The sequence below is a fragment of the Maniola jurtina genome, chromosome 5 (assembly GCF_905333055.1).
Source record: "Maniola jurtina chromosome 5, ilManJurt1.1, whole genome shotgun sequence".
Taxonomy (NCBI): domain Eukaryota; kingdom Metazoa; phylum Arthropoda; class Insecta; order Lepidoptera; family Nymphalidae; genus Maniola; species Maniola jurtina.
In genome coordinates this window covers 1,766,957-1,783,809 of record NC_060033.1, presented here as the reverse complement: position 1 = coordinate 1,783,809, position 16,853 = coordinate 1,766,957, and the positions used below count along the sequence as shown (strand labels likewise).

The 16,853-nt window shown below is 33.7% G+C and overlaps 1 protein-coding gene across 3 annotated transcripts in view; it reads right to left on the bottom strand.

Moving 5' to 3' along the window:
- Positions 1-10,932, bottom strand: part of LOC123865473 (protein Wnt-7b-like) — a 90,392-nt gene extending 79,460 nt beyond the window's left edge. For all 3 annotated transcript variants that reach the window (XM_045906523.1, XM_045906522.1, XM_045906524.1), the window contains exon 1: positions 10,692-10,932. The gene's annotated coding sequence lies outside the window, so the exon portion shown is untranslated. The remainder of the gene's footprint in view (positions 1-10,691) is intronic.
- Positions 10,933-16,853: the final 5,921 nt, after the last annotated feature.

Sequence of the window (16,853 nt, the reverse complement as noted above, 5' to 3'; positions counted from 1 at the left end):
AAAGAGTTGTACTTTTATAGCAGTCTATGTACGTATGTGTGTATGTTTGTTTGTAGGTTTGTATTTGTGTGTTCCACCGTAGCGCCTAAACTAGTGAGCCGACTTTGATGAATGAGGTGTCAATCGATTCGTTATTATGGTCCAGGTGATATCGGCTACATTTTATACGAAAGAAATCGACCAAACGGATGTTACAGCCAAAAAGTGGGGGTCTCCAAATTTTTTTTGCTATTGTATTGAGTGGGATTCTGGGATATCAAATGAAAGAGGAAAAAAATTTGAGTTAGTATTGTAAATATAGTACAGTGTTAAAATACACCGAGTGAAAGAGAAATAATTTTAACCGACTTCCAAAAAAGGAGGAGGTTCTCAATTCGTCGGGATCTTTTTTTTTTTTTATGTATGTTCCCCGATTACTCAAAGACCCCTGGACCGATTTGGAAATATTTTTTTTTGTTTGAAAGGGTATACTGTGCAGGTAGTCCCATATAAATTTGGTGAAGATCTGATGAATATCTTCGGAGATGGAGAACAGAACTCCTCAATGGATAAGAGCAAATTGCTCGCGATCACTGTAATAGCTTAGTAAACAGTAGGGTTTTAACTGGGCATAGCATATTATAGTACAGTGGGGCCACTAAAAATTGTGAAATAAAAAAATTTCAAAAGAAAAATAAAACCGACTTCAAAAACCAAAAACACTAAAAAGTAGAAAATAATTTTTGTTTAGCTACACATGTAATGTACCTAGGTATGAAGTCGGGCGAGCTTCACTCTTGGATTTCTAATTTTGTTTTAATATGCTCGCTCGACTTCATACCTAGGTACATTACATGTGTAGCTAAACAAAAATTATTTTCTACTTTTTAGTGTTTTTGGTTTTTGAAGTCGGTTTTATTTTTCTTTTGAAAATTTTTTTATACTAAATGTACCTATCTATCGCTATCTATCGGCAGTTAGCGGGTAGTAGTCGGGGTTAACTGTTTAACTTTATCTTGTTTACATCAAAACAGTTTTTAACCCCCGACTCAAAAAGAGGGGTGTTATAAGTTTTACGTGTATATCTGTGTATCTGTCTGTGGCAACGTAGCTCCTAAACTAATGAACCGATTTTAATTTAGATTTTTTGTTTGAAAGGTGACTTGATCGAGAGTGTTCTTAGCTGTAATAGTCCAATAAAATCGGTTCAGCCGTTTGAAAGTTATCAGCTCTTTTCTAGTTATTACTGTAACCCTTCACTTGTCGGGGGTGTTATAAATTTTAAATTTACTTATTTATTAATTTTTAATTTGTCTTTGTTTTGTTTTATATAGGTAGGTGTACTTATAATATGCTTTCGTGCTGACAGTCTCAAATCACTGCGTCACAAAATTATAATGATTGCCATAAATACATAGTTTATATCGTGATATGTGATTATATCCGATGCCATTGGATTCGTGTTAGACAGCCATCTTTTATGTATTTTTACCATCTATAGTGAGACCTTATTGTAAGACAATTGCAACTGAATATTATACTGCATTAATTAATATAAATGCGAAAGTGTGTCTGTCTGCCTGCCTGTCTATGTGTCTATTATCTTTTTACGGCTTATCTGTTTAACCGATTTTGACAAAATTTAGTACAGTTTTACACGCGACTTCAATCTTCTTTGATTTTTCGGGATATAAAGTAGTCTATATCTGTTTCCGGGATACAAGCTGTCTCGTAACTTTCATAAAAATCAGTTAAACGGATAGGCCGTGAAAATTAATAGACAGACAGATACGCCTCGTTTTTATAATATTAGTCAGGATGGTTTATATTCATTATCCATACTAATATTATAAATGCGAAAGTGTGTCTGTCTGTCTGTCTGTCTGTCTGCTACGCTTTCACGGCTTAACCATTGAACCGATTTTAATGAAATTTTGTACAGACTTAGGATACATTTCGGGGAAGGACATAGGCTACTTTTTATCCCGGAAAACAAACAGTTCCCGCGGGATTCCTAAAGACTGGACCACGCGGACGAAGTCGCGGGCATCCTCTAGTATGGAAATAATTTTTTTCTGGTTTATGGAAAGCTGAGTACTATACTTAGTGCATATAAATTAATTTAAGTACAAGGCACCCCGCGGTGAGATTAATAGTGGGGTTTGTTGTGCAATTTGTAAGCTTATTTGTTGTATAAATAATTAATTACTAATTAGCTATTATATTGCTTTATCTTTTTCTTCTTAACTTTTCCCGAGTGTTTCTGCAAGCAACATGTACAAGCATTTATGATTGCTCTACACGCTGGATCAAATTAACAAAAAGTCAAATCATTATTTTGTTCAAGGTAGGTAGGTACCTATTATTGCACATTTTTTGATTGTCAATTGTTGGATTTGTAAGATAATGATGTAATAGTGAAAATTAATTACGTAGATTAAAAACTAAAGCTGCGAGGTTCCAAACGCGCCCAGGTCTGAGAAGAACCAACAATAAACTCAGCCGGATATAGCCGGGCATTCACTTAACTACAATGATGTTAGTAAATTCTTGAGACCGTCTTACTTTGAAAATGAGTATTTCGTAGGAAATTAGGAAACCTACAGACATATTTCCTAGAATGTATCTCCATTTGATTGAGTTTGATTGGCTAGTATATTATATTATGATACATGACTATATTATTTTTTATAAAGTTAACGTAAGACCTTAAAAATTTACTCTTCCTAACGTGTTTTATTTAACTCTCTTAACATAGGTACGTGTGAATAAAATAAAAAGCCATTTATTCACATACCTATAATTAAATAAATAAAAAATTGATTAAAATATGTATGTTTGTACGATATGGGGCCCATATCGTACAAACATATGTTCTCGGGTAAAAGGCCTCCTCCAACTTCTTCCATTACTCTCTCTCTCTCTCTCTCCGTCCCAAGATCCATCCAGTTTTCTCCTACTGTTTTTATGATGTTACATCAGTTTGTTTGTCTTTCAACATCCCTTTTGCCTCCCGGTCCTTTCCTCCGTGTGGTTTGGATTGTCTACCATTTATCATTCATACGTGTAGAGGAATCATTTCATCAATGTTACTCAGAGTGCAATTAATTTATAGAGCCAGCACCCCGCTGCGATGTAATTGTGTGTTGTGTTGTAAATGTAACAGGGCAGCTACAAATCGTAGCGCTTATTGTATAATAAACTAATTAATGATTATTTATTGATTTTCAATACCGTATTGTTATCTTTATGTTTTTTTCTACGTCTTTCTATTTGATGTATTTATTTATTGCTAGCGACCGTTCGCGGCTTTGCTCGGTGAAAATACGAATTCTCTTTATTCCCTATCCCGGGGGAATTTCATAAAATTCGGCCTTTTCGGCTTCAGCTCTGCAAAATTTTAGCTCTCCTTGTCCAAAAGTTTTCGCTGGGCGTTGATAAGTGAAGATTCATTAGTGTTCCAGTGCTCTCTCTTTTCGTCTCTCTTCTTTTCTAGTAGTAGGTACCTATACTTTAGTTTCCTTAGTTTGCTTAAAATGTAAGGTAGGTAGCTTCTCGTTGAAATGCGTAAGAGACGAGAAATGCACACGCGGCCTATACGACTTTGTTGCCACCAACTGTCTATGAAATCATAATAAGAGTTAAAAATCTTACTCCAGAAAGTCTAAAGCGCATAACAAATCGCGTCTCTTCAAACTGCGAATTGTTTGTAAGGTTCGATTATTATTTTATTAATTTTCAATTATTTCATTTTTAGAGTTCCGTACCTCAAAAGGAAAAACGGAACCCTTATAGAATCACTTTGTTGTCTGTCTGTCTGTCTGTCCGTCCGTCCGTCCGTCCGTCCATCGTATCTGTCAAGAAAACCTATAGGGTACTTCCCGTTGACCTAGAATCATGAAATTTGGCAGGTAGGTAGGTCTTATAGCACAAGTACCTAAAGGAATAAATCTGAAAACCGTGAATATGTGGTTACATCATTAAAAAAATTAAAATATAATTCAATTTTCAAAGTAAGATAACTAACCAAGTGGGGTATCATAATATGAAAGGGCTTTACCTGTATATTCTAAAACAGATTATTATATATTTTTATGCATAACAATTTTTGATTTATCGTGCAAAATGTCGGAAAAATTAACCGAGTACGGAACCCCCTCGGTGCGCGAGTCTGACTCGCACTTGGCAGGTTTTTTTATTTGAAGAATAAAAAGCGGAAACACTGGATAGGTTGGCAACACGGGGGAGTAATGAGTGGTGTGTTTTTAAGCGGTCTAGGATTTTTGGTGCTAGAGGAATATTTAGTGTGATTATGCAATGTTTGGAGTTTTATTTGAGTGCGTTCTAACATGTTTAACTTTTAATTTTCACAGAAAATACAAATCAAAGTCAGCAATCCCGTGCCGGCCAGCCTCGATAACCAAAACAAATTATATTGACTCGTAGATTTCAAACCAGTTGTTTTTTACTGTCTTAATCCAATAAATCGGTTGGCAAGTATCGGTTTACAATCGGAGCGTCTAACGAGCTGCCGTGAGCAATTGTAAATTTTATTCGGTTATGTATACTCTGGTGATTCATAGGTTCTTTTTATTGTACTCTGGAATATTTCTACTTTTATTATCACTTAACTAGATCTTTACCGGTTCTGTCTGCTCTAATTAAAATAATTGTTGTACAATTGATCTTTATGACAATCATAATAATTCTATATAGAATTTATTATGCTTGTAAATATTACTCATAATTTCTATCAAACATACTTACTTGAATAAAATGACTTATTTATAATAAATACTTATAATAAATAGACTTACTTGAGTAAAAGGAGGGCCATCGCTTTACTGGGAATTTGCTAGAAATTAAATGCTACTCTAGTAAAATTACAACTCATTGTTGATAGAGTTTAGGGCCAACGGGACCCTAAGCCTCTGGTGTCCATCCGTTCGTCCGTCCGTCTGTTCCTCAGCGGGCTGTATCTCGTGAACCGTAATAGGTAGAGAGTTGAAATTTTCTCAAAACATGTATTTCTACTTCCACTATAACAACAATTAATAACAAAAAATCATAATGACCGCCATGAAAATTAAAAAAATCAAAAAGTGTTATTTCTTGCACGGTGATACGGAACCTTTCGTGTGCGAGTTCGACTCGTAATTAACCAATTTTGTACGTTGCAATAAACACGTCGTTTTTTTTAAAATCGCTTGTAAATCAATTTGTTAATCATGTTTACGCAATACGTCAACATCCCAAAAAAGTTTACCGAACCAATTATTTTTTATTGGCTTATTGAAACCTAATAGATTTATGAAAATTAATTTATTATGATTTACAGCTTAATAGCCCACTTAATACTTTTAAGGTTTTACTGTGCAAATGATTTCCGAATTGTAAAGTTTTATTGCCAATTAGATGAAAATGGCTGCTTCTGTTTATTATCTCCGTAGGTATCTCGATGATATAAAATACGACTTCACCTAATTAGCAACTTCAAAAGTCATACGATGAGCGAGAAAATAATTCATACTTACATAATAATGATCATAAATGCGAAATTGTGTCTGTCTGTCTGTCTGATAGCTTTTCAGGGTCCACCCATAAAACCAATTTGAGCGAATTTTGGTACAGACTAAGTTAGGATATTTTTGGTCCCTGAGAAAATGTGAAAAAGAATCAATAGATAGATATAATATTTTGAAATCTTAGTCATATTATTTAATTAACTATGAAATCATTCGTAATAATATTGAAACTTGATTTCAATCATAAAAATACCTATCGTTACTTTTAATCATCCATTAAATCCAATCAACCTCTGTTATGAAACTCGGTAAATCTGGTCCATGTTGTAAGAGAACGAGGAAATTAAAAAAAAGGTTAATTGACGAAATTAAGTTCGCGACGACAGGTGTGTAGTGAGCCTTAATTAATATAACGAGTTTAAAAATATGATCTGACGACGGAAAAGAACTCATTACTGCGCCTTTTTTACTTCACGCAATCTGCACTTGTTAAAGAATCATTTTTTAGATTCGCTTAATTTGACGAAAGATCTTGCAAAATGTTTTAACTTTGTTGACTTACCAGGCTGTATTGCCTTACCATCTTTGCCTATCCCGAAGATGATTATTTAAATTCAACAACTAGGTTCTAACTTTTTGCGATTTTTTTCTCTTAGACGAATATTCAGGTTGTAAGAAGGATTTGAAATACATTTTAAAAGTTTTTGTAATGAATCTGTTGGATTCGATGGGATAAGTTTTTTAAACGTCTCGTAGTTCGTTTCCACGTAGTTAAGCTCTCATTTGAATACTAACTAATAAACTCAATAAAATTTTGTAGATACGTTCTAGCATAACTAGATATGAGTGGGTTTCTTGATTTTCGTTGAAATATTCAGTTTCGAAGTTACACGGTTTCAAGAATTTACATAGTTATAATTTTTTTAAACCCATGCTATTTTTAAATAATTTTTTATGAAAAACTGGTAAACCACAGACATATAGATATTAGTTTCTAGAACGGGCCTACAAAATCAAATTGAGATTGATTGGTTGATATTCAAACGAGAATCAAACTCTGCACCTACCTACTGAGTGACAGAAGGAAAGTACCTACTCTATTAGCTTAATAGGTACCTTTTATGAATTGTTTTTACAGGGTTGGCTTACATTATTTTTCTAATTGGCACGAGCTTTACACTAACTTCAGTGCAAAAAATATTTTACGCTTTTGTTAGGACTAGTAGCGATATTTCGTATACCTAATATTTGTATTTTATTTCATTACACTTTTTTTAAGTCTTTATTTGAACCAAATAATAGGACATCCTGAAACTGTCTTGAGTTTATGTGGATATTGCACATTCCTTTTAAATATCTAAGATACTGAACTAAATAACATTAGGTATACAAATCGAAACTGAAATCATAAAATTATAATTTAGGTAATAGGTATGTATATTTTAAAATTTATAAAATCCTGAATGCTTTTCGTATATATACATACATAGAGATAGGTTCATGTAGTGCCAGTAGTACTATTTTACATAGTTTTGAATTTGACCGTGTTTCGTGCTTGTTATCAGAAGCCGAAATCAATTTAAAATGTATCAAACGAACTAGTAAGGTGACAAAATGCTAATTTGAATAAACCGTCTATTCCAAATGTTAATTTTGCGTGTTAGTTGCTTTATTTGTTTACTTTTTCAAGCTTTGAATATAAATTAACCTGGTGATAAATGATGCGTTTTAAGAGCCTATCCACGGATTTTCCGCTTTGAGCGAAAAACCACAGCGCGGCGCGGCGAGCGGCAAAAAATGTGTTATTACATATTGGTGGCAGTTTTCTTAGTAAAATCGGCAGGTTATAACTAACTCCAAACTAAAAAGGTCAATGGGTGAATGGGTGAAATAAACTAGGTAGGTTGGTAATTCACTTGCGTTTTAAATTTATTCGCAAAGCGCATAGAAAACTATAATCAGGCTTAAAGCTTTAAATATTAATTATACGAGTCAAGTAAGAGTATAAAAAGCAATTAAAAAGCTATGAAAAGTGTCACTTGACAGTCAATAGTAACTGCTCTCCGGATTAACTAGAGCGAATCAAACCACAATCCACACTCATGACTCAACTGTGAACTGCGGTTTGACGGGTGGAAAAAAGTAGGAAATTAAGTAGGGTTCTATAAATAATGTCCCTGTTGAATGTTGCCCTGTCTGAAGGTAGATATAAAAAGGCTATTATTGATATTTTAAAAAAAGAAAAAATTTAATAATCGAAATATTCAATACTTATGATAAGGATTTCTCTAACTATTTCTCCCTTATTTTGTAAACAACAGTCACTTTTTGTTTTTGTTCTTTTTTTTTTGTTTTGTATAAAACCACATAATATTATTAGTTGTTTATATTTTTAATTACTGTACAGTCCTTTGTTAATATTAGGTTAAGAAGTTTATTCACATTGTATCGCCCTAGTCCTATTGTTAAGCTGTGGATAGTGTAGTTGATTACATATTTACTAATATTGAACGATAGATTTAAGTTATAGCTTTAATATATAATATGTAATTGTTTATTGTCCCAAATAAATAAAAATAAAATAAAAATAAAATGTGTCATGACTCCTCTCTCTTTCATAATGTTACTAGATTATGCCCACGGCTTCGTCTATTAATATTAAAAGTCTGTCCGTCGGTCTATCTGCTAGCTTTTCACAGCCCATCCGTTTATTCGATTTTTAACCCCCGACCCAAAAAGAGGGGTGTTATAAGTTTGACGTGTGTATCTGTGTATCTGTCTGTGGCATGGTAGCTCCGAAACGAATGAACCGATTTTAATTTAGTTTTTTTTTGTTTGGAAGGTAGCTTCATCAAGAGTGTTCTTAACTATTATAATTGAAGAAAATCGGTTCAGCCGTTTGAAAGTTTTCAGCTCTTTTTTACTTTTCTTATAGAGGTTTTTGTGTCGGGGGTTTTTTAAATTTTGAGTTATATATCAACATTTCGAGTAGGTAGGTCATACTGATTTCTACATTTTACCTATTTGGATATCTTTCGACCGATATCTACAGATTTCCTTATTTAGCATAAATAATACAAAAATTTGAATTTTATACCAGTCTAGATACATACCTAAGCGTGATCTTTGACATCGTCTCGTGCGAGACCTAGTCGATTTGTTCGTTATCAGATAAAGACCATTTCGGTAAAAGATTCGACACTTGATTGCAATAAGATAGATAACTAATTTATTTTAAAAGTCTATTAATTTTATGCTACGAAAATTCTCTTCTAGCAACTGTCGTAGAAAATACCTTCTAATAATGTGTAAACCTAATCAAGTACATTCTTTATGATAATTATTAAAAAAATCAGACAGACAGACAGTCAGCGGAAGTGATCTTAGGTTTCCGTTATATTTTTGAAAAAGTGTCTTTTACACATTTTAAATTAAGAAAAAAATCTATTTCCAAGAACAACTCAATAATGTTATTTATAATTACTTCTTTCCGCTCATTTTGAAAATTTTTCATTCATTCTCAGGTAAAAATTCCCATTTTCTAAGCCCATTCCATCCATACTGATATGGTCTACTAACATAATATATGCGAAAGTGTGTATGTCGGTCTGTCTGATATTATTTCATGGTCCACCCGTTAAGCAGATTTTGATCAAAATTAGTTCAAAGTTAGCTCGCATTTCAGGGATGGACAGGCTATTTTTGTTGCGGGGAATCAATGAGTATCCATGGAATTTAATAACCTATATTCACGAAGATGAAGTCGCGGGCATCATCAGTAATACTAAAATCGAAGTACGGAGTTGACAAAAAATTGTTTATGCCTACTACAAGGCCTACTAAAGCAAAAAGGCAAAATAAATAGATCATATTATTATCATATGCACGCTGCCTTCTTTCTTTTACGAGCGCAGCGAAATTTTCGCTTCATTGGCATGTTTTTGGTTTTTGTGAAATTTGGTATCGTCAGAAAACTATAAAATATACCTACCAAATATATACATAACATAAAACTAGGCCCCAAGTAGGTGGAAATTCTAAACCTAACTTTTCATGTATCTAACTTGTTTCTTACGACGTAGTATCTAGGTATTAATTTATTTTACGAGGTGGCGCCACGACTTTCTGTATGTGGATTTAGGTTTTTAAAAATCCCGTGGGAACTCTTTGCAGATGAGCCGTAAAAAGGGAATACTTAGACAGACAGACATATTTTTTACCCGTCTAATATTAGTACGGATTTAATCTAAGATTGCAACTTTAAAGGAATTTGTGTAAACATAATTTTAGTTTCAATTTACCCCAGTTTATATTTTACTAACTTATGCCCACGACTTCGAATGGACTACAAGACTAGAAGTCAAGAACTGGGAATAATTTAGAAGTCAAGTCTAAATTAATTTTACCCGTTAGGGGTTGAATTTTCAAAATCCTTTTATGACGGATGTCTACGTCATATAAATCTGCAGGCCTCGGCTGACTCGTCCAGTAGTTTGAGCTGTATGTTGATGGATTAGTCAGTCAGTCAGTCATCTTTTCCTTTTATATAATTATTATTTAGATCATCCATCCACCCTGTTTCTCAACTGAGCACCGTTGCTTAACTATCATTATAAAATCAGTAGATACAAGTGGTGATAGAAACTAGCCTTTATAACTCTCATTTAATAGAATGATACTGCGCATTTTACTTTTTTTTAACTTTGTATTTTATATTGATAGATTTGCCAAGTTTATGTTTTGAATAAATTATTCATTAATACCCATATAACTTTAGTTATACCTATCTAGATGATGCCATCGAATTGATCCGCATGGATTTAGGACTTTAAAAAACCCATGGGAAATTTTCCATTTTCCCAAATTAATTCCTATATTCGCATATTAGAATAAAGAAATTTAATAAAGACCATATTCGAAATAAATAAATTTGATTTGATTTGATTTAAAAAGTAGCCTACATCCGTCTCCAGGATACAAGCTATCTGTATTCATCAAAATCGGTGTAGCAGATAGGCCGTGATAAGGTAACAGACAGACACGCTTTCGAATTTATAATGTTGTAATGGATATATTATCTAATTAATAATTTTATAAATATTTTGTAATTATAATAATGAATGAAATGAATGAATGCGTGAAGAATATTTTCATTTATAAACAAAAAATATATAGCAACAAACTTACGTCTTCACATACGATTTTACCTCAATACTTTACGAAATTAAAAAATAAGGAAAAAGTCACAAATAAAAAAAACACAGCCACAAAGAGTCCACGTTTCAATAAACAAAAAGCGATCGCGTACGGAAAATTGTCGTAAAACGTACGGAAAATCTTTTGTTGAAATGAATTTTCCGTAAAAGTTTTCACGTAATTTTCGGGCCGGTACTGTAAGGCTCGCTTCACGCGTGCGTTCTATTCGAGCTCCCAGCATCCACTAAGATGGAATCGGATTGAACCGCATCGTGTCATTTTATTTTATTGCTCTCGTAGAGTTTTGTGTCCATTACTAAGTTTGTAAGAGCAATTTGTTCGTTTGAGTGTAATTGCAGCCATGGATGATGCTATTAACTTGAATTAATAAAGGATTAATTAATCTATATCAGATTCAAGATTCTTTATTTGCAGAAACATTTTTTACAATGAGATGATAATCACACTAATATTATAAAGGCAAAAGTTTGTATGTGAGTGTGTATGTTTGTTACTCCTTCATGCAAAAACTACTGAACGGATTTGGCTGAAATTTTGAATGGAGGTAGATATTATCCTAGATTAGCACATAGGCTACTTTTTATCCCGGAAAATCAAAGAATTCCCACGGGATTTTGGAAAACTTAAATCCACGCGGATGAAGTCGCGGGCAGAAATGTTTCACCCTACATAATCAGGCATGCAATTCAATATTAATTTTATAGTTAGTAAGTACTAAACATAGTTTTTAAGTTATTGTTACTAACACTTTGATTTAGGTTTAGCTACTAATATAGGATTAAGTAAATAATGTTACTAACACATAAATATGGACTATGTATAATGGTCTGAAATAAACGTTTTATTATTATTATTTATATTTAACCTATTCTTTAAAATTGAAAAAATCATCTGTTGTGTAGAAGCTTCCATTAGCCATCGTTTAAGCCTTTTAATTGAAATAGGTTAATGTAAGTTCTCTAATCGCTTTTGGTATTAACTGAATCAACGTGCGACTCAAACTGCTGAGACTTAGGCACCTTCTAGGTAAACGCGTCCCATCTTAGACCACATCATCACTTTCCATCAGGTGTGATTGTGGTCAAGCGCTTGCCTATAGTGAATAAAAAAAAGACTTCATATTATTTAGCATGTAGGCTCTTTCTATATTGTACACTCCCATTAAGAAAGGATTTAGTTTTTTTTTAATGCTAAATCCATGCGTTCGTAGGAAAATCTATGGTTGACTGACAATATCAACGTACAGCTCAAACTATGAGGTCTGAGATTTTTCATCAAAGGCTTTTCATTTCAGATATTCAGCACGAGCAAAGCCGGGTTTATTTATTTTACTCAATATATTTCGTAGGTACAAAATGTTACTTATATTTTATTACATAGGTACTAGAAGGGTAGTTTCTTTCTTTCTTTCTTTAAGTGTCATTTTAACATAATATCATTCCGTACACTGACTCACCTAGTATCTCCTCCAGTTAGCGCTTCATAACTTCGTTATGAGTATAAAATATGAAAAAAAAAGTTTTTGATTCGGTTTCCCAATTATCACATCGATGAACTATTACTCATTATCGCGTAACTAATTTTGAAATTCTTGCTTTATTAGCACGACTTTTCATGATTTATATTGCGATAAAAATCTTTTATTTTCCCGTTGGTAATTTCTTCTCTAATAAAAATATTTATTTATCTATTTACCTGTTCAAGCTATTTTTAATAGATCGTTAAAAGTCAGTTTATCTTTATCTATAAAAATCATGTACAACTATTAATTTATCTTACCCTGAAGAGAATGTATCCACGGCATTAAAGGCTTGGTCAAATACAAAGCGCGTGGGCAGCGATGCACAACGGCAATAGCGCGGCAGATAGTGACACTGAATAGCGAGTGATGTATGCAATAAGGCCACTAATCTTTGAGCACGGCACACTGCGGAGCGCGGTTTACGTGTATTCCGTAGTGTTGGTATCTTTTGACAGAGGCTCTAGTCACTAAAGCTTAACTTGAAAAATTACACTAGACCTATTTTTCAAGTTAACGTTTATTTTTTATTCATTATAGGCACACACTGTGCGTAAGTTATTTTGTATGGAGATTAAATTATAGGAAAACGTCGTGATTTGACATCTCCATACAATGTTGACAGATTTACTTAAACAGATAAGGTTAAGTTAAAAAGTTACTATCTGTGCCTTGTATTAAAACTTCTAAAAAGCTCCAAAAGTAGTCTTACGCGGGAAAAATGTATGGCACCGCTACCGAGCCCCCTGCGACAGACACGTGTAGCCGACGACGTAATTTTTCATAGTGTTTAGTAGGTAATGTCATGACAGCGGCGGCGCGTGTGTCCGAAATAATAATATTGCCATCGTGCGTCGCTTCCGTTACGCATCTTCTTTGACCAAGCCTCGAAATATAAAACCTTTTACGCATAACCGTGGTTGTCATATCAACATCACTGATGATAATCTTTAACGCCCTGAGGTGGCTAGTTATCTTTTATCACTAGACCGCCACATTGCGCGGTGCAACCAGTTTACAATATGAATATTATAGGTATATTAAATCGTACCTACTTAGCTTATGGGAAAAAGCTTTCGATTTCTATTATAGTTATTACCTATTGGTAATTATTGGACATATAATATGGTCTTTAGACCAGAGTCGACATTTGAACGAACTGTGGCACAGATATGTAAGTAAGGTTCCGTAAGAGTGCCTACTGGACCCTATTATTAAGCCTCCGCTGTCCGTCCGTCCGTCCGTCTGTCCGTTCATCTGTCTGTCTGTCAGCGAGCTGTATCTCGTGAACCGTAATAGATAGAGAGTTGAAATTTTCACAGAATGTTTATTTTTAATAATTATTAAAAATGGCCGCCATGAAAATTAAAACAATTAAAGTCTTTTTTCCTTTATGATGGTACGGAAACCTTCGCGTGAGAGACTGATTTTTGTATTTGGCCTAGTTGTCATAGATACCCATAGCAAAACGGAATGTTAGTCATGGATAATTCTTCAAATAACAAATTATTACTGTATTATCAGATAAAATCGTAGTCACGTGCAAACCTGTTATCGATAAAAATCTAAAACTTATAAAAAACCTCTCAAGTGTGAATCGGTCTCGCGCATAGTAGAGTTCCGTACAATCATACAAGAAATTACATTTTCTTGTGTATATCCACAAATTCACGGTTTTCGTATTATTCCTTTTACTTTGCTATAAGGCCAATGTCTTATTGATATCTGCCACATTTCATGATTCTATGTCAATGCCAATTGCCAAGTAGCCAATAGGTTTTGATGCCCGACGGGTTTTGAAAGACACGACAGACAACAAAGTGATCCTATAAGGGTTCCTTTATCCTTTTGAGGTACGGAACCCTAGAATTGGACACGAAACACAAGAAACGCAATTTGTGGGATAGCGGTCCTGCACCCGTTGATGTCTTTTCTACAACTGGTTGTAACTGTTCGCGCGGAAATGAACCACTCCTCACAATCAGCTCACATTCCCCACTGATACAGTGTTTAACCACCGTTAACATTTTATAATAAATATTTGAAATATGATCAATTTTTAATATTCTAACTTTATTATATTATACCTACTGCCACCAAATGAGCAGAATACACATATTTTTTTTTTTATTAGTAGCTCGCAACTTCATCCGCGCGGATTTAGTAGGTATCTTAAAACCCCCGTGGGAACCCTTTTATTTTCCAGGATAATAAGTAGCTTATGTCCATCCCCGGGAAGCAAGCTATATATCTGTACTAGCCGATGCCTGCGACTTCGCCCGCGTGGATTTAGGTTTTTCGAAATCCCGTGGGAACTCTTTGATTTTCCGGGATAAAAAGTAGCCTATGTGCTAATCCAGAATATTATCTATCTCCATTCCAAATTTCAGCCAAATCCGTCCAGTACTTTTTGCGTCAAGGAGTAACAAACACACACACACACACACACACACACACATACAAACTTTCGCCTTTATAATATTAGTGTGATTTTGACTAAATCGGTTAAATGGTTGGGCTGTGACAAGCTAGCAGCCAGACAAACTGACCGGATTCTCCGGAATAAAAGTAGTTTATTTCAGTTTCCAGATTTTAACCATATCCATGAAAAAATCACGTCAATCCGTTGCCGAGTGGTTGAAGGACAAACACTAACAAACAAACACACTTTCGCTTTTATAATATGAGGATGATTTTTCAAGGGCTAACTAATTATTATTATTATTTTAAAGCCACTATCAGGGCTATGGGATGTAATTATTATATTTTCTGGGAAAATTACCTTAGTACATCGGCAATTTTTTTTGTCTTAGTCCTTAACGAAAAATGCTTCTTAACGCAGACAAAGACGTGGATAACAAGCACTATTATAAATTTCATAATAATCATCATTAACGTAGCAACTTAATAATCGCTATATTAATAATCTTGTAATAAACAAGAATTTATGGAGCAGCTTGCAATAGATCAATCGATATTTTTTCTCGTCCGTTGCCCTCACTATATCGATCAATTTCATTACAATTATAATGTATGTTATAGACTATGGTTCAGTTATTCATAGGTTACTAGCGCCTCCAGCGGAATACGTATAAATGAATAATTATTCATGCAAATGTTAATGAACATAAAATTATTCGTCCGTCTAGATGAACTTATCTCATGAATTTATGCATTCTACCCCGTTACTCAGTAAGGTTCCGTTTCAGCCGCAAACCACAGATTTCCCTAATATCTAGAGTACCGTCAGAAAAATAACAGGACAAATACGGTATTACTACTAAACGGTGTTTTAATTTAGACAGTGTTTAAATTTAGATTAGCTATATTTATAGTCTGTATTTAAATCTTGTGTCTTTTTTATAATATATGAGAGAAAACGTGATAACTACAGATTTGAACTAATGTAAAACACCATTTTGTAGTAATAGCAATAATACATACTTCCATACTAATATTATAAAATGTGAATGTGATAGTTTTTCAAGGGCCAACTGATTAAACGATTTTGCGAAAGGCACATAGGTTGCTTGCATCTCGAGTATGGATACAGACTATTTTTCGTTCTAAAAAATCAAAGAGTTTCCAAAGGGATTCGTAAAATAAACCTTAATCCGAGCGGACTAAGTCGCAGGCATCATATAGCATATTGAATCAGAATTTATTTTCTGGCATCTATCATTTTCCGCCATTTTCATTGCTGGTGAAAATAAGCTTTCTAAATTTTCATTGATTAAAAAATTAAGGCTTATATTTTCATGGTTTAAAACACTGTAATAGTGGTACGTAACGTACTCGTTTTTACACTATGTTAAAAATATCATTTTAATTTTACAATTTCTTCCTATATCTATACCTAGTACATTAGGGCAAAAGATATTCCTTCGAAGTAAAAACACCATCTGCATAGTAATGGTAGTGGTAACTAAAAAAATAATTATACTTATTTATTTATTTAAACAACTTTATTGTTACAAAATTACAAAGACAGAATATAATATGATACACTTAATTAAACAAAGGGCGACCTTATCAGTACTTATTATACTAATTATATTTAATTAGAATATAAATGAAGAGTTTTCCAAAAAATCTGTATACTTATTTTTGCCGACGCTACCAAATCGTCTCTAAACTATACCGCGAGTAACCCAACTCCACTCGCTCCTTCTCGAGTTGTTCGGTTTGTTTCGAAACGCGACTGATTATTGTTTTGCGGTGTTTTGGGTTAGGTATGCTCCAACTTCTACTATCAACCCTACCTATCACACTAATATTATAAAGGCGAAAGTTTGTATGTGTGTGTGTGTGTGTGTGTGTGTGTATGTGTGTGTGTGTGTGTGTGTATGTTTGTTACTCCTTCACGCAAAAACTACTGGACGGATTTGGCTGAAATTCGGAATGGACATAGATAATATGCTGGATTAGCACATACGCTACTTTTTATCCCGGAAAATCAAACAGTTCCCACGGGAATTTTAAAAAACCTACATCCACGCGAACGAAGTCGCGGGTATCAGCTAGTACTTTATACAAGACTAGCCGATGCCAGCGACTTCGCCCGCGTGGATTTAGGTTTTTCGAAATCCCGTAAGAACTCTTTAATTTTTCGG